Here is a 17578-nt window from a genome sequence, read left to right on the forward strand (position 1 = left end):
CCCAAGCACTCAAAGCGCTCAACATTGTCAGAGGATATCTCCTCGTCCACCACCAGTGTGCAGCATCCACCTGGATGATGCGACTGCAGCCATAGGGCGCCAGAACGCCCACCACACACCAGCTTACTGGTGGAGAGGAGACAGAGTGATGAAGCCAATCAGCAGATATGGGGATTGTTAGGAGACCATGATGATCAGAGGCCAATGGGCAAATTTGGCCAGGATGCCAAGGTCACACCTCTACTCTTTTTCGAAAGACATCCTGGGATTTTTAATGTCCACAGAGAGTCAGGACCCTTGGTTTAACGTCTCATCTAAAAGATGGTGCTTGTTGACAGTATAGTGTCCCCGTCACTATACTGGGGAACTAGGACCCACACAGACTGCAGGGTGAGCACCCCCTGCTGGTCTCACAAACACCTTTTCCAGCAGCAACCTAGTTTTCTCAGGAGGTCTCCCATCCAGGTACTGACCAGGCTCAACCCCGCTTGGCTTCAGTGGGCAACCAGTCTTGGGCTGCAGGGTGATATGGCTGCTTGGCTGATTGGTGACTGCGTAATGTCTTTTGACGGATCTCAGTTATATTACTCACCGTAGAAACTGCAGATGAGTCAGCAGAGGCTGGAGGTTCACAGCTGCACCCTGATATTTGAAGCGTCAGCTGTCGTCTTGCTCTTTGTTATCTTGGAAAGAAAGTGCACAGTTAAAAGTGGGCCTCATCATCCCTGACACTGCCACAAACACCACATGATGCCAGTTGTGTTCAGATAATGTGTACCCGGCTGGAAAAAGCAGGCCATACCCGCTGGAGCTGTGTGCAAGAACGTGCCATGGCCAGTGCACAAAGATTATGTAATTTCAGGCTCTGATAGATCAGTTTGTCTCCATTTTAGAAACTAGCTGTGGCATTCTTCATCAACTTCAGCCATAATTGCTTTTTTATGAGTCACCGTTCCCGGTGTTACAGAAATTCCCATGATGCTGCTTGTAGTTTGTGTGTAAGTGAACTGTAATGGACGCTTAATTCCGCAGATGGATCACCACAGATGGAAAATTGTCAAACTTCTGCCACTCCATTCTCGTCATTGCCAAATTCCTGTCACACCATCCTCAGCTTGTTTGCCGTGTGTGTGTGCTTGGTCACAAAGCACACACACACATATGTGTGTCTTTGTTTACTCATTTCAAATGGGCCTATCGTTGATGAAGTCCACTGGTGTTGCTGTTTTTCTCTTTACATGAAACTGAGCTCCTTCGGTTTTGAAGGTTTCGCTATTTTTAGAAAGTAATTGTTACCGCTTTCGCTTTTAGATGTTCATCAACAGAGAACAGTACAGTTCTGTTTCCCCAGACGCAGAATTTGTAGCGAGCTGGAGTGTTTGTTCCAGCGTGTAGGTGTTTTGATCTCACACGTTCTCGTTAGCCCTTAGCAATACTCATTAGCATCCGACAGGATTCACTATTTTCACAGGCACATTTTTCCTGAGTGGTGCTCCATGTATTGACACATGCACTGTTGCATAAAGGGTTAGACACTCTCTAATTCGGTGAGCCGAATGGGACGCACTTTAGCAGCCCACACTGTAATGACAGTTCTTCATTAATTTTGTCACACCTGTAGGCTTGAAACTGTAGGCTTGGTTTTAGAAGCAGCGAATGAAACCTCATTATAGTACTTGCAGTGTTTGGGGAAACTGCTGTGAAACCATAGTATTTGTGCTCGTCATTTTAAGTAGTCATGCTACAATCAAACTTTCCTCTTGAGGTAGATGGCAAGAAGCTATTGACAAAGTAGCTGACTACATCTAAAGCTATTTAAGGCACAGTATATTTTAATTATGTGACTTTCAAATGATATAATAAAAGTTATTTAATTAGTTTATTGTATTTTCATAATGTTTTATTGCTATATTCTATTTTTGTAATTTTATTTTTGTAATAAAAATATTTTAATTATGAAATAAATTTAAAGGTAATGTGTGTTTTATTTGATTCTATTTTATTTAATGTTTTATTGCATTTTATTGTAGTTTTAGTAATAGTTTTATTTGTATGTTTTTGTAGTTTAAAACTAATTTTAGTTCTGTGACTTTCAGATTATATAAGTAATTGAAAGTTTTTATTTTATTAATCAATAGATTTATAGAAAGTTATATATAGAATATACAGATATTTATAAAGTTTAATTTTCTGATAATCCAGTTAAATATGAAAACACAACTTTCTGCCATTTGTGGGTTGATTTCCACAAAAACTGCATCAAAAAGTTTCCCTGTTTATTTCAGCGTTCTGACGAGCATTATTAACAGTTTGGGGGTGTGGCTATTTGACTGTCTGACCAATGGCATTGCTTTAGGACATTACTATTATTGAAATTGTGTTTTCAATGCAATATGCACAGAATGCACACACTTTACCTTTAAAAAAATCGCAGCAGCAGTATTTATCTATCTCAAAAACTGAGGATCACAGATAAAAGTATTAAACCTTTTTTTTAGCTTGAAGAAATATTCATTTCATTTAATATTTAATGTGAATTTCTTTTAAAAGTGTTAACTTAAGTGATAATTTACGAAGTGATTCAAAAATATATCCCACTGGAGTCTTTACTTGACTGTGGTTCATACCAACACCCCTGCTTAACTGATTATTTATCGTTTTTAATATTTTGGGATCTAATGGCACTGGTACATGCAAGAAGAAAATGCAGAAATGCATTATGAGGTCTGTAAAAGAACCTGTGAATCATTTCCTGCTAGAATATAGCTTAGTTGTCAGTCCAGTGACTTATTCTTTCTTCCTCTCGGTGTGCTCAGGCCCCAGCGGTTGTGGAGAGTGTTTCTGTCTCTGTGGAGATCATGCAGGAAAGGTTCCATCTTAGTTCTCTGCTCTAGGACATGCGTACTGGAGTGAAAGTGGGAGTGGAGGGAAATAAAGAGAAATAGAAAATGAGGGGGAGGATTACAGAGACGCGTGGTACAAGAGTTCTGCTGACGCTGAGAGAAGACGATTGAAGCTCCGCGTTTACTCTCAGACTCGCACAGGAAACCGCAGCTCTAGGATGCATTCATTACTGATGACTGTGTGCATTTGTACGTGTGCAGCACGTGTGTGTGTGTGTGTGTGTGTATTTAGCTGTGTCTGGGGGCGTCTGAGTCTCATTTAATGTACCATGCCTTTATTTCCTTTGTGTCTGATTCAGAGACTGATGGAGATTTCACATTTGAATGAGTCTCTCTCACACTCTCTCTCTTATTTACTCTATCTAAATAATGGGCACTTGAATAGGATGGAAAATATAGCCAGAAAATTAAAATGTATGTTTTTTATTGTTTTGTTTTTTCTGCAAATGATTACACAATATACAAAAAGCAGTATGTTAAAATCGTAGAATGCAACATTTTCATGATGTGTATGTCATAGTTCAAAGAATACACACTTAAAAGTTTTGGGGTAAACACTGTTTTCAGTTTATTAAAATTGTTTATTTATGTTAATAATATTTGGTTTGCCAAGATGTTTTTGGTAAAATCAATGTAACATTTTTGTGTATTTGTGTGTGTCTGAATATATATATATATATATATTCACACAAATACACAAAAATGTTACATTGATTTATTTATTTATTTATTTATGTTACATTTAATTTAATAAATGTATCATAGCTAGATTTCTTTATGTGCAGTTTGTGTACAAATGACCATTTAGTTATTGTTTTATGTATCTTAATGTTAATATTTTTTTTTGCATAGATATTTTTGGTAATTTCAATATCTTATATACAATTTTAAAATTAAGAAAAAAAGTGAATTTATTAAACATTTTTAATTCTTAATTAAAAAAAAAAATAGTTTTACCCAGATGTTTTTGGCAGTTTCAGTTAGTTTCTACTACAAAGATTGGAACATCAAATAAAAACTTAGGTGTCAGTTTTAATATTGTTGCCAGACATGTGATGTGTTTAAAACAAGGATAAGGATAGATAAGGAGTCACTGAGCTTTATGGATTCCACCAATGAGCAAAATTTTAATTCCATAAAAAGTAGTTGATGCTGATCAATCTCATTCACATGAAATCCACAAATGCTTGTTGGTGTTCATTTGACTTGTGTGTTTTTGTGGCGTGAGTCCTTCTCCTTTTAATGAAGCTTCAATTTAGCTGCAGAATAAAACCCTCATTTAAATCAGAGGTCATTGGTTATGACCTAGAGCGAGCTGCAGGCTGAGCGGAGACAATGGCATTCAGTTTAACAAGCTCGAACAGGTCGTTATCTCCGCTCCTTGCAGCTCCAACCGTACCTCAAAGGATACATAGACAAACATACAAACCTTTAACATGATTTGTTTTGCAGGATAATATTCCCAATGCGGTATTTGTATTGTATCGTTTCATAAGCCACAGGCACATCTCACAGCTGTTGGAAGAAACGCTGGTCTCCTCTGTGTCTTCATTTGTGAAGTTTTCCTTTCTTCCTTTTTTGTTGACGACATAAATTGGGTTTCCCCTACAACTCTCTAGATGTTTTAATGGCTCTGAAGTTAACCTCATTTAAAGGGATAGTTCACCCAAAAATGAAAACTAACTCCCATATTATTCCAAACCTGTATTAATTGTATGTTCAGGCACCTCTTTCTTGTAGTGGTGTTTTTGGTGAACTGTCCCTTTAAAGAGCCATGTTGCTTATTTAAAAAAAAGACCAGAGCTTTGTAAAATGCATCAATTATTTTTTATTAATTGTGATATTTTTTTTTGAGGGTTTGTGTGTGTGTGTGTGTTCATTATTCAGAGGTCTGAGATGGCAACTGTTTTGTTTTCCACTGCAGAGGGGGCAAGAATCTCAGGAGAGAGTTTGAGTCTTGCAGTGCAGCAGAGAGAAAAGCCTAGTCATGTGTCTGGAGGGGGCGGAAGAGAGAGAGGGAAACAGTTTATTTCATTTTTTGGCTACAAGGCATGTGATTGGGCTTATGGTCCATTCTTGAGACGTTAACTCTTTGAGATTGTCTGGTAAAATGCCATCGGCTATTTCAGCAGCCATTACTCCAGTCTTTAGTGTCCAATGCTGGTTCAAATATGCTGGTTTGGTGCTCGAGAATCATTTATTATTGTTATTCATTTTAAAAACAGCTGTGCTGCGTAATTTGTTTTTGTGGGAACCGTGATGAATAGAAAGTTCAAAAGAATCTTTTGAAATATTGTAAATGTCTTTACTGTCACTTGATCATAAATCCTTTTTAAATTAAAGTATTATTATCATCAATATAGGAAATCTATATATAGGTAAAGTATCCCACGCTAGTCGACTGTTTTGGATGTGTGTCTTGAATTGGATTTGGGGTTTGAGGCTGGCACTTGGCTCTCCAGAATGTGCTGTGAATTTGTGAGTAAGACTAAGGCTTGCTGTGTATTACATCACTTCCTTTCGTTGTCTAGTTAGATAGAGTAGACCTACAGGTATGTGTCCCATGTTAGTATCCTTCATCTTGATCAATCTTTCCCTTTATCCTATACTCTGGCCTAGTCGTACTGTCAAACCATTAAGGAAGTACTTTACAAACCAAGTACTTTAAAGGAATAAATTAGGTTGTTTCTTCATGGGAACATATTGGAGAAATTTAGTTTTATGCCACTTGCTCATCTATGGATCCTCTGCAGTGAATGGGTGCAAAACATCTGATAAAAACATCACAATAATCTATAAGTTGTCCACACATCATCATTAAGGAATCTTAACTTTAAACCATAGCTTCTGTCCAAAAAAAAAAAAAGTCTATCTCCTGTTGTTCTCTCACATTAAAATCCATCAACATATGTGACCCTGGACCACAAAACTAGTCATAAGGGTACATTTTTTTTAAAATTGAGATTTATACATCATCCGAAAGCTGAATATATAAGTATTCCATTGATGTGTGGTTTGTTAGGATCGGACAATATTTGGCCGATATATAACTATTTGAAAATCTGGAATCTGAGGGTGCAAAAAAATCTAAATATTGAGAAAATTGCCTTTAAATTTGTCAAAATAAAGTTCTTAGTAATGCATATTACTAATCAAAAATTAAGTTTTGATATATTTACAGTAGGACATTTACAAAATATCTTAATGGAACATGATCTTTACTTAATATCCTAATGATTTTTGGCATAAAAGAAAAATGGATAATATTGACCCATACTATGTATTTTTGGCTATTGCTACAGATATACCCCAGCGACTTAAGACTGGTTTTGTGGTCCGGGGGAAAAAATTTGTTTAGTTTAGAACTGTTTTGTACTGTTTTTGCTTGTAAACAGTGTTTGATCTGTGCATATTTGTCTCCTGATTCTGAAAGCATTATTATAGACTCTAGTTTATAGTTGTTTAGACGGAAACAACAGTTTGAGTCATCTGAATGATGTTTTTTTTTAATACGAAGCTTTTCGCTTTACAAGGTGTTAATTGATAGACTGGAGTCATTTCGAATACTTGTTGGTTATTGTGATGTTTTATCAGCTCTCATTCTGACGGCACCCATTCACGAGTGATGTAGTGCAAAAATGTATATGAATGCATTTTTAGCAGACTTTCATTTTTGGGTGAACTATACATTAACTAGTTGAAGGGTTCATATACTTTTAGTAGCTGTACAACTCATATACCCAGTAGCTGCCCAGAGCCATTTAGAGTCTTCTGTTAAAAGCATGAGTCTGTGATGTTGCTTTGAGCTTTTAGACTTAGCACTGCTTTTAGTTGTAGGACAGCTTTTAGTCTTAATTAAGGCCAATCTGATCTCTCCAGAAGAGCTCCAGTCTTATCACAGAGGATATACCATCAATGGTCCGTAATAAGGCTGTTATCGACTTTTTTTTTGTTTTTGATGCTTGCAGATGATTAGACCGCCATGTCTCTGTTCCATTCTCCATCTATCCTTTCTCCACTGCCTCAAGAGCTTCCTTTGTTCTTTTCATCTCAGTCGGTCTTTTTCCACTCGCCATCCCCCTTTCTGCCAGTGCTGGGGTCTGTCCTGCATGGCAGGCTTGGCGGCTTTGAAGTGCATTTAGAGTTTAGAGCACAGGCTCCTTTGTTCCTCTCCTTGTTCTGCTGTAATTCGATTGGCTGAAGCCACTGCTCTGCTCATAATCACATATCACTGAATGAGGAACACCACACGTGCCTCCTATTTCCACTGTGGCTGGAATACGCACAGTTAAATCCAAAGAGAGGTGGAGTACGGGACCACGGGAAGGGGGAAAAGGGCCCCTAAAGACTAAGTGCACTAGATATGTCATTGTTTCCCCCCAAATCCATACATCATTTGAACAGAGCAGACATGTTTACAGACACTATTCTTTGGAAAGGGGGGACTATGGACTGTTCGCTCTCCAAGGTCCTGAAACCAAGGCTGGCCTCTAGACTGGCTGTCTGCAAATTGACAGGCTCCTCTCTGGATCATGTGTTGATTTTTGTAGTTTTTTTTTTTTCTCTTTGAAAAAGCAGATGTTTCCTCTGAATTCAGATCAGTTGGTTGAGAGTCTTGGGGCTTCTTTAGCTGCTTTGTTTTTTTTACATCTCTATAATGATTAGGCAACTGGCTATAGAGTCTTTTGAAGAGGTTGTTTACCTCTTTCTGCTTTTTCACAAGGTTGATGCCTTGAGCAAATGCCTGGAGCAAACATGCATATTTTTCCTGAATAGGAACTGTAGTTATACCTAAAGTAAATAATAATGACTAACAAAATTCTTATGATCATCGTCTCTCTCTCTCTCTTTCTTTTTCTTATGTAAAATGCTCTCTAACCACAAGGTGGCAAAGGTTTAATAATTAGTGGTTGTTGCTAAGGCAAGCATCACTTTTAGTGTTGCTGTTATGCTGTTCTCTATTATTATTATTGCTCATAATTAGGGTTAAGAGTTAAAATAACCCCATTTACTGTGTTTAACTTTGGAGTTAACTTATTCGGCATTGTTTCTGCTAAGAATCTGAATTAGACCTCAAGTCATGCAGCTTGAGTATAGCTGTTGTGGTTCTAAGAAATCAGACTTTATATAGATATAGATCATATTTATTCATATTCAGCCATTTATAATAAATTTAATTGAATTTAATAATTTAATTGGAATAATTATTATGATTTGAAAATTCAAAAACTAAAATAAATTAATAATGATTTTTATTATTTTTAAAAAAGTTTTTTTTTTACAGCAGGTATTATTTGCTTTTCCACTCTCTCTCTCTCTCCTTGAATGATCCTGGTTTTGGTAATTAAGTGGTCTTTTTGAATTGGAGGAAGTTTCAAAGTAAATTCAAAATTTTAGTTTGTCAATTTTATTTACATTTTTAAGACAAAAGTGTTTATGGTATGAGCCCTATTTAAGCACGTAAAGTCTAAGTTATGCAATCTTTCAGAGAAACCTGTCTGGATGGTAATTTTGTTCTTTCCTCTGTGTCTGGATCTCAGTCTTAGTCTTTTTAAAGACTACTCTATTATTAGTTTACTGTTGTTGTTTTTTTCTTAACTGGCACAATTATGCTACATTGCTTTCATCACGATTTGTTTGAAGCCATTTATATCACTCCATCTATTTTTAATGTGGATAAAGTAGGCCACATTAGAATCAGCTGCATAGAAATAGAACTGCATGGATTTATAGCACCCATCAGTTCACATTGTGTCGCTGCGTTACAATGCATCACTGATGCAAATGACAAATCCCCCAAAGAGCTTTAGTGGAAAGGTGGACACCCTACAGTGAGCACAATAATGAATGCAAATTTAATAACAATATAAGAAGGGCTTCGGGATCAAATTCTCTTCACAAGGTGATCTTCAGTCCTGTGCACTGTCAGCCTGAGGCAGCACTCTTATCACTATTTATTAACCTGCCGTACTTATAGAAGTCAATTAAATATGATCTAAATTGGCATTTAGGCCTGAAGCTTTAATGATGATAGATGCTAAGATCTTATAAAACCCTTTCTTACCAGATTACTATCACTGTAGGTTGTAGACAGACCGCTTGACATTTTTAAAGAGCTTACCTTGAGGTCTTTCTCTCTGTTGTAATTGTACCAGCCTTTTTGTTATTTTTTTATTTTTAAGAAAATGACAAGCCACTTAGTCATGTACTGCGGTGTTGTTTTGATATAGTGGTCAGGTATTCGTTTCAACGAGTTTTAAATGGCTGAAATATATTTTTGGTTTCTCAGCAGAGGTCGGCTTCACAGCCACGTCTCTGCTCAAGGATACACGGACCTCGTTTACTGTCTAATGGAGACGACAAGCAGCAAGTGGCTGATTTGTTGCCTCCCATAAATTTCATTGGCTTCCTTCAACATTTTCAATGCTAAAATAGCAAGATAGATTTTCTGCTTCCCCTTCATGGTTTTATAAAGGGCACAAGATGGAAGCGTGGGTGTCGGGATACTCTGTGTGCTTGTACTTCTGTTTGTGTGTGTGTGTGCAACTTGGCCACCTCATTTTTTTTAAAGTGCAAATGTAGGAAAAAAGCTTCTTTAAAACTCTATGAATAGAAATAGCTGTACATAAATAAAATAAAATTTCTATTTATTTCTATCGATCTGTCACATGACCGTTTTCTTCTCATTTTTCAACAAGTTTATATTAAGGTTAAAAAACATCTAGAACTTTTATTTTATTGTTGACAAATGGCACAATATTTGATTTAAAAAAGTGTTTTTAATTATTTAATGATGAATGAAAGAAAGAAAGAGAATTCTTTCAGGCTGTATGGGTAGAAAAGGGATTTAAAAAAAAATCATTTATTTTGTTATTTTATGTTTGGCAACTGCTGCCATATTTGATATGAAAAGAGGTTTTAGTTCAGGACAGGAATGACCAAACGAGCTTAAAAATCGCAAGGCACTTGTTTATAGCCAACTCCCCATCATGGCATTTGCTTTCACCTGGAACCTTATTCTTATTGCAAATTAATTAATTTATTGTTTGTTTGGGTAATTAGTTGTAGTTCCTAGACATTCCCCCCTCAGGTGTAAGAAAGGTATGTGAGGTTTAATTATAGGGTCATTTAACAACCACGCAGTGGCGTTTTGTATTCAGGGCAATGCCTCTGTAATCAGTTAGTAATTCACGTTTGGTCACATTATTTGCCATCAGCAGTGTGTAAGATGCTCAAGGACGCTATAAGGTAATGCTTTGCCTTCATAAACATAATTAAAGCATAGAAAAGATACGGGATCCATATTGCTCTGTGCAGTGTGGCAGAACAGTTCTTTTTAGTACATGAACATGAAAAGGAAGCGAGCATTAACTGACCTTTACACAGTTTGAAATGCTAGAACTCCCTTATGAGAGAGAAAATTACCGTTCACTGCCTCAGAAACAGTAAAACGAGCGAGTGCTTCGTACTCTGTTTTACTGCCTCGCTCTCCGTTATAGAGGACGTGGTTTTACTAGGCTCCTCTGTCCCGAGGCAGGAGCTGGAATCACAGTAATCAGCATCCTGTCACAACCCAGCAGCAGGGATTTGGGAAGCCGCTCCACATCTGAAGCCCCATCACTCCACCTGCTGTACTCTCCACCATGTCTTGCGTCTGTGCACCTGCATGTGTTCCCAGGCACGTAAACACGCTGGAGTCACCACCATCCATCTCTCCACAGTTCACTGCTGCATACTAGCTCACCTTGAAACTTCTTCTAGCCCTTCACTGCCCTGTCACCATGGTTACAGCAGCGGCTCTGAGCTGGATGGGGTGGAGGGGGACAAGGGGTTAAGAACTGGTGGAGGCTTTCTACAGGCGGTTGCGTCATTGTGCTAATTCCACCCGCTCTTTAGACGTTCATGATTTGATTGTGGGTAGAAACACAATAAAAAAAGATTTCAAAAGAAGAGATCTCTGTAAACAACAGCTGATCGCAGGCACTTTAATTTTGTTTGTGTGTATTTTTTATATATATATATTTAGTCATTTAGCAGATGCTTTTATCCAAAGCGAGATATATATATATATAATTTATTTATTACAATTTTATATATATATATAGAGAGAGAGAGAGAGCGACAGAACAGTTTTTATGATTTGATTGAGGATTATTATAATTATTATTATTTTAAATGTAGAAATAATTAGTTATTGTGTTTTTATTTCATTTCATTTTGATATGTTTTTATATTTTATATTTATTTGATATTTAAAGCATCTATGCAGCATCCTTATATCACCTAATCTCTAATGGCTGTAAAACTCTGACTCTGATTTTGGCTCTTGTATTATGTGAATTACACCACCAAAAATTTTCAGAGTAATTACAGTTAGAGATGGTCATTTTGTCCAGTTTAAGGGGAGCAATTTCTTCTCTTTATGTTAATTATTAATTTATGCCATTGTACTGTGTGTCACTCCATAAGTTTTGCCAAATGCCTGCGGTCTCAGCCATTTATGGTACATTGTCAGGTTGAAATAGTTCTTTTAAAACACCTCTTTAGACCCCTGCGTTCTTTTCTATTCAGTTACGCTCCATGTTCCTGTTCTTGTAAGGAAGGTGATGTCCTGTCTGAATGCTGTATAATCCGCTTTTGAGTGTTGAGTGCTGTCACTTACTTGGATTGAAAGTATTCAGTGTCAGTACAAATTGCTCTGATAAAATTGGACCACCATGTACCACTAATCAAAGTATTAAAAATCAAGCCCCTTTTTGGCATGTTGGTGTGCATTGTTGAACTTGTGTGCGTGTTTTGAGGTTCAAAAAGAGAGCACTTATTGTGTTTCCAAGTCATTTCCTAATACTATGACCATATTAACACTCTAGATAATGATTGCCATTGGCTCCTGAGGAACCAATATTAGTTGACGAGCATATTTCTTTATAGTTTTAGAGTCTACATTTCAGTGTTATTTCAAGTTGTTCACCTATTTATTTACACTTTATTGTATTACTTTATTAAAAATAATTTTTCAAATTGAAATAGTTAACAACACTGATACATTCATTAAATCCTCCAAAAATTCATTATTTACTAATTGTGCAACTTCTCTGCAGTAAACTGCCCCGAGCAGGCCCCAGTCGAGTATCAGGATGACGAGCAGCGGAAGCTCCATCCAGAATCTTCCCACGTCCCTCTTATAGTCCATTCACAGCCCTACAAGACACCTTTGATGTTTTACTACATCTCAGGTGCTTGGTGTGATTTTTTGGAGCACCTTTGATCCAGAGCTTGAAAGAGCTCACCAGTGCCTAAAAGCCCTACCGTACAGAAGGAGCTGTGCGGAAAGACCAGCTTTGCTTTCCTTGTGTGGGTGTGTTTCAGCAAGACAGGTGTTCCACGGCTGCAGCTGATGAGATGTGGTTTCACCTGTGTGCTGTTGCTCCGTGTGTTCCTGCTGACACACTGTATGAGATCACATCCAGGCGACAGAGCAAACAGCCTCAGGACCCAAAGGAGGGGAAAAGAAGAAACTAGAATTTTGTTTGGAAGAGAGAATTGGGACAGACAGATGTGTAAAAGTGGAGTTGTGTGTGTGTGGGTAAGAGAGAGAGATGCTGCTTCGCTGCAGTCTCAGAGGAAGCTCAACAGTGCATGTAATGGGGAAAAAAAACTTGTTTTTGGAGTCTGCTCGAATGAAGGAGAGCATTGCAATCGACCTTCTGCGGCAAGCGTCCTGCTAGCCCCACTGGGTGATAACGAGCAATTTACGGTTTAATTATGTCTCCAAATAGATCCAGCTGCACGCTTGCACAGACACCTAAGCATGGAGACTACGGGTATATAGGCGGGGCTTTAGTAGCACCGTATTTACAGGAAGTAAGTTATTATTTCTTAATCTTTTAGCCATAGTCTGTTCTAATTGGTGTGCACTTTCCTTGATATCATGAAAAGGTTACATGCTGACAGATTGAGACTGGCTAAATTCGCACAGTCTAGGATTGACAATCGTATTTCACAACGGTCACGTCTATCAAATAAATCAAGGTCAATCCTATTCTGGCTAACTTGCTTATAATGTCTGTTAGCGCAGTGATAGAATATGATGCCAAAGATTGATACTTTGGATTGTGTCCTTACAAACTGTTTGACATTTTAGAAGACTTTTTCAAACTTGTCCTTCACCTAAACATTTTTAACAGGTGATTTGTCTCACTCTGCGACCACGTACACCACAATACCCATATTTTCTGCCATTTGTCATAACCTGAGAGAGGTTGACAGCCCTGACATTACTGGTTTAGAGTAAAAGAGAACCCCACACAGCTCACACTTGTGTCTATCACTTAAAAACTCTACTGGTTGACTGAATATATATTTTTTATTTATTTATTTGAGAACAGACTGTTTATTTTATAAAATTGTATAATGTAAATTACATTTTATTTTATTTTATTATGTTTTCATCTGCATAACAATTTCTATTTCTCACGCTTTATTAAAAGGGGTTTGTGGGTAGTTTTAGGCCGGGTGAGGGTTCTTATTACTGTGGTGCATTAAAGGAATGACTGGAGCTTGCGGTTTGGGGCCTTAATGAATGGAAATTTATACAATGCATCAAGGTACACATTCCCCTCTCTTTCTTTCTATCGCCCCCCTCTCTCTTTCCTCATCTTTTTCTCTCCTTTTTTTTTCTTCTCACCAGGCCCACATCCTCAAATACAATTACCATAGTATGAAGGTTATGCAGCTCAGTATGATGCTCTTAATCTAGAATGCCATTTCTTTGAATAATGGATAAACACACACACACACACACACACACACATACAGTATATACACACTCAAGTGTCTTGTCTGCAGGTCTTTTAAGTATGCACACACATCCACAAATAGTCTCACATCCATTTTTGTATACAGTGCTCATAAGTTTACACACCCCTTGGAGAATCTGTGAGATGTTTGGCATTTAAATTCACTTTTTTTTATTTTATTTTTTTTTTATAACTCCCCCGAAGAAGCTGCATAATGGATTTTTAAGTATATTCCACAAGACATGTTATATATTTAAATATATTCCAAAGACAGACAATTTGTTTCGGAAGCTTCTTTTTGCCACGGAATGAAAAAATGAAAAAACTAATCGCGACATTTGACTTTTTTTCTTGCAATTCTAAGAAAAGAATTGTGCGAAAACAAAAGGCAAGAGGCAAAAAAAGTCAGAATTGTGAGATATAAACTCTTCCTTGCAATTCTGAGTTTGCATTTCACAATTCTGACTTTTTCCACTGAATTCTGAGTTTAAATCTCACAATTCTTATAAACTTGCAATTGCAAGTTATCTTTATATCTCAAATCATATTGTCACTGTGGGGAAGACCTCAAATGTGGACAGCATGCTGGGAACTTACTGTACAACATCAGAGACGGGTTATGTAACTTTTGCACTGGATAAATTGAATGTATGTAAAATATTGTTTTGTGTAATAGCTTCATTACAGCAGAACCAAATGCATTTTTTGACCCCTCTTAATTACATACAATTCTGAAAATTGTATATGAGCTGTGCAGTAAACCCTCTCCCTCTATCTCCATGTGGATTTGTGTTCACTTCTGAATGCATGGCTCGGTTTGGGGTCTCGGGTTTGATTGACAGGTGCATTCTCATGCCTGGAGGGCAGATGCCCTGTGCTCGGTGTGTAATCAGGCCTGATTGGGGCCGGTAGCGGCTTTGCCTGCTGGTGATAAAAGAGTGTGTGGGTAGATCCTCTTGGCCTTCTATCTCTGTCTCTCTCTCTTTCTCTTCTTCTTCATCTTAGTGAGTCATCCTCATACATTCCTCTGTTTTCTGTCCAACGTATCTACTGTTATTTCATGCTTTCCTCTTCAAAAAGGATTTATAGATATGTGTTTGTAGGTGAGCGAGTGTGTGCTTGTGCACGTATTCAAATTGAGAGCGAGAATTCTCCTTTGAAGATTTTCACCAGCATCATAAATACATCACAGAAGTCATATTGATGCCGTTATGTGAAATGTGCAATAAAGAACTATTTCTGCTTTCTTCAGGTTGTAGACCACTTAAACAAACAAACAGTGCTATGTCCAAAAAAAAACCTCTATTATTATTTTAAAAAGCTATACCAAATATTATTATTAGAAATGATAATTATTAAAAATAATTATTTTAATATTTGTGAAATATATTTTATTTTATTATTTTAGTATTAAGAAAATAACATTAAAATGATTTTAGTGTTACTTTGAACTCCATCATTATTAAAAAACTATCAAATAATAAAATAATTATTTTTAATATACTCAAATATTTACAGTATAATATACAGTTAAAAGTTTAAATATACCTTGCAGAATCAGCAAAATGTTAATTATTTTATCAAAATAAGAGGGATCATACAAAATTCATGTTGTTGTTTATTTAGTACAGACCTGAATAAGTTACGTCACATAAAGATATTTACATATAGGCCACAAGAGAAAATAATAGTTGAATTTATAAAAATGACCCCGTTCAAAAGTTTACATACACTTGATTCCTAATACTGTGTTGCTACCTGAATGGTCCACAGCTGTGTTTTTTTTTGTTTAGTGATAGTTGTTCATGAGTCCCTTGTTTGTCCTGAACAGTTAAACTGCCTGCTGTTCTTCAGAAAAATCCTTCAGGTCACAAATTTGAACTCTTTCCAACAGTGACTGTATAATTTTGAGATTCATCTTTTCACACTGAGGACAACTGAGGGACTCATATGCAACTATTACAGAAGGTTCAAACATTCACTGATGCTCCAGAAGGAAAAACCATGCATTAAAAGCAAGGGGGTGAAAACTTTTCAACAGAATGGAGAATGCCCTACTGCCCTACTGCCCTTCAGAAGCTACAGAAGATACTAACATGTTTCCCAGAATACAAAATTAGTTAAATTTACCCTCATCTACAAATTCAAAAAGTTTTCACCCCCTTGTGTTTCCTTCTGGAGCATCTAACTTTAGAATAACGTGAGATGAGGTGAACTCAACTGTGATTCACCCTTTTATTTGAAGAATATTAGACTGACTCCTTTTGGTTGTTTGGAATAAGACTATGGATCTCTGTACACCTGACAGAAAAATATGTGTGCACGTGTATTGGTGTTCATGCTGAAGCGCGTGGGCCGTGTTCAGTAATTACTGTGCAATGGGTGCGATGTGGTCTTATTCTGCACGCTGAACTCAACAGCCCCACTGCAGATGTAATGAACAGGTGTGTTTAATATACATGACCCGCCTCTGGGAAACTCAGAAGACCAATTACAGAGAGAGAGAGAGAGAATATCACCTGCTTCTGTCTACAAACAGCTTGAGTATTTATCTTTTTTTTTGCAGAAATAATGTGTTTCTTCATTGTTGCCAGAGTCGATTATACAGTACTTTATAACCTTTGTGGCCTTTTGTGTTGATTACCACAAATAAATAATGATTTCAGGTTTTCTTAAAAAAGAAAAAGAAAAAATCTTGAGGTACTTTCATTAGAAGTCAGTTGAGCCAACCTTTGGAGGATTTCTAAACAGAAATGTGCATCTAATAATCTTATAAAAGCTTCTACTTCTGTAAGAACTCATAATGTTTACATCTTTTGGCTATAGTGTACTATAGAAACAGGGAGTACTTTTACCAATTGGCCCCATTAGCATTGTTTGACAAATCCAGTCATTTCGATAGGAATCCCTGCAATCAGGAACTTTGTTTGGGTGCAAAAAATTGCCCAATGTTGACTTCCCAACTAGTTCAAGTTGGTCACAAGGATTACAGGATTGACAAAAAGCTGCTTGGTTTGAAAGTGACTTCACTGTGAGCTGTGCTTCATACATCGCTACACTGTTGACTATGAGCAATGGACCTTTTTTGCTTGTGAAATTTTGCATGCTGGTTAAATCAAGCTGGATTTTATAATAAATGCTTGCAGGCTCATATGCAGCTTTCTCTGTAACTGAATACTGCAGTCTCACAAACACATTTCTATTGGGGATTCCTCTCTTTGTCTTTCCTTCTCAGTGATTTCCTGCTGTCCCCTGCTGATGAATTACTGCGGTATTCAGCGATCAGGAAGGACATTCTTTCCTCTTAATTTGAGAAAGGTTGACACAGCACCAGCAGCAGCAGAAGCATTGTATGTTTGTTTGCTTCTAGGCCTTCTCCTCATTTTGTTAATACACAGCAGATGAAGGTGCAGGGCAGACGCTCATAAAACCTCAAAAGCAGAGCGTTAGAGAGTGAGTTAATTAACCTTGATGTTGGGGCACATGCTACTTGAGGTTTGAGGCGAGAGCGGTTTCTATTACTTTGAAAACAAACTAACAGGGGTATAACAAGGATAGGCTTGCCTGCTGAGTTTTGGCAGTTTTCCCTTTTTTGGTCTGGGTACAAAGTATTGTTTTTTTAGTGGTTTTTACACTCGGAATTTGTACGAGTTGCGTTAGCCTGCACAAAACTAGTCGTCATGTAAAAGGGAAAAAAACATGACCATGATGCTAATGTAGTTAGATATGTGTGGGACTTTTAAAGTTACACTTTAAAGATATGCTTAGGGCAAGGGAGTTAAAAATTGTCATCAAATACTCATTTCTAAATCTGTATGCATTTCTTTCTTCTGTGAAACACACAAGAAGATCTTTTGAAGAATGTTGGGACCCGAA

At 37.1% G+C, this 17578-nt stretch overlaps 1 protein-coding gene across 6 annotated transcripts in view; it reads left to right on the forward strand.

The window, feature by feature from the left end:
• The window catches only part of LOC306865383 (neurobeachin-like), a 116879-nt gene that overhangs the window by 20760 nt on the left and 78541 nt on the right, over positions 1 to 17578 (forward strand). The gene's annotated exons all lie outside the window — the stretch shown is intronic.

The sequence above is a fragment of the Barbus barbus genome (genome assembly GCF_936440315.1).
Source record: "Barbus barbus genome assembly, chromosome: 47".
In the NCBI taxonomy this organism is placed as follows: Eukaryota; Metazoa; Chordata; class Actinopteri; order Cypriniformes; family Cyprinidae; genus Barbus; species Barbus barbus.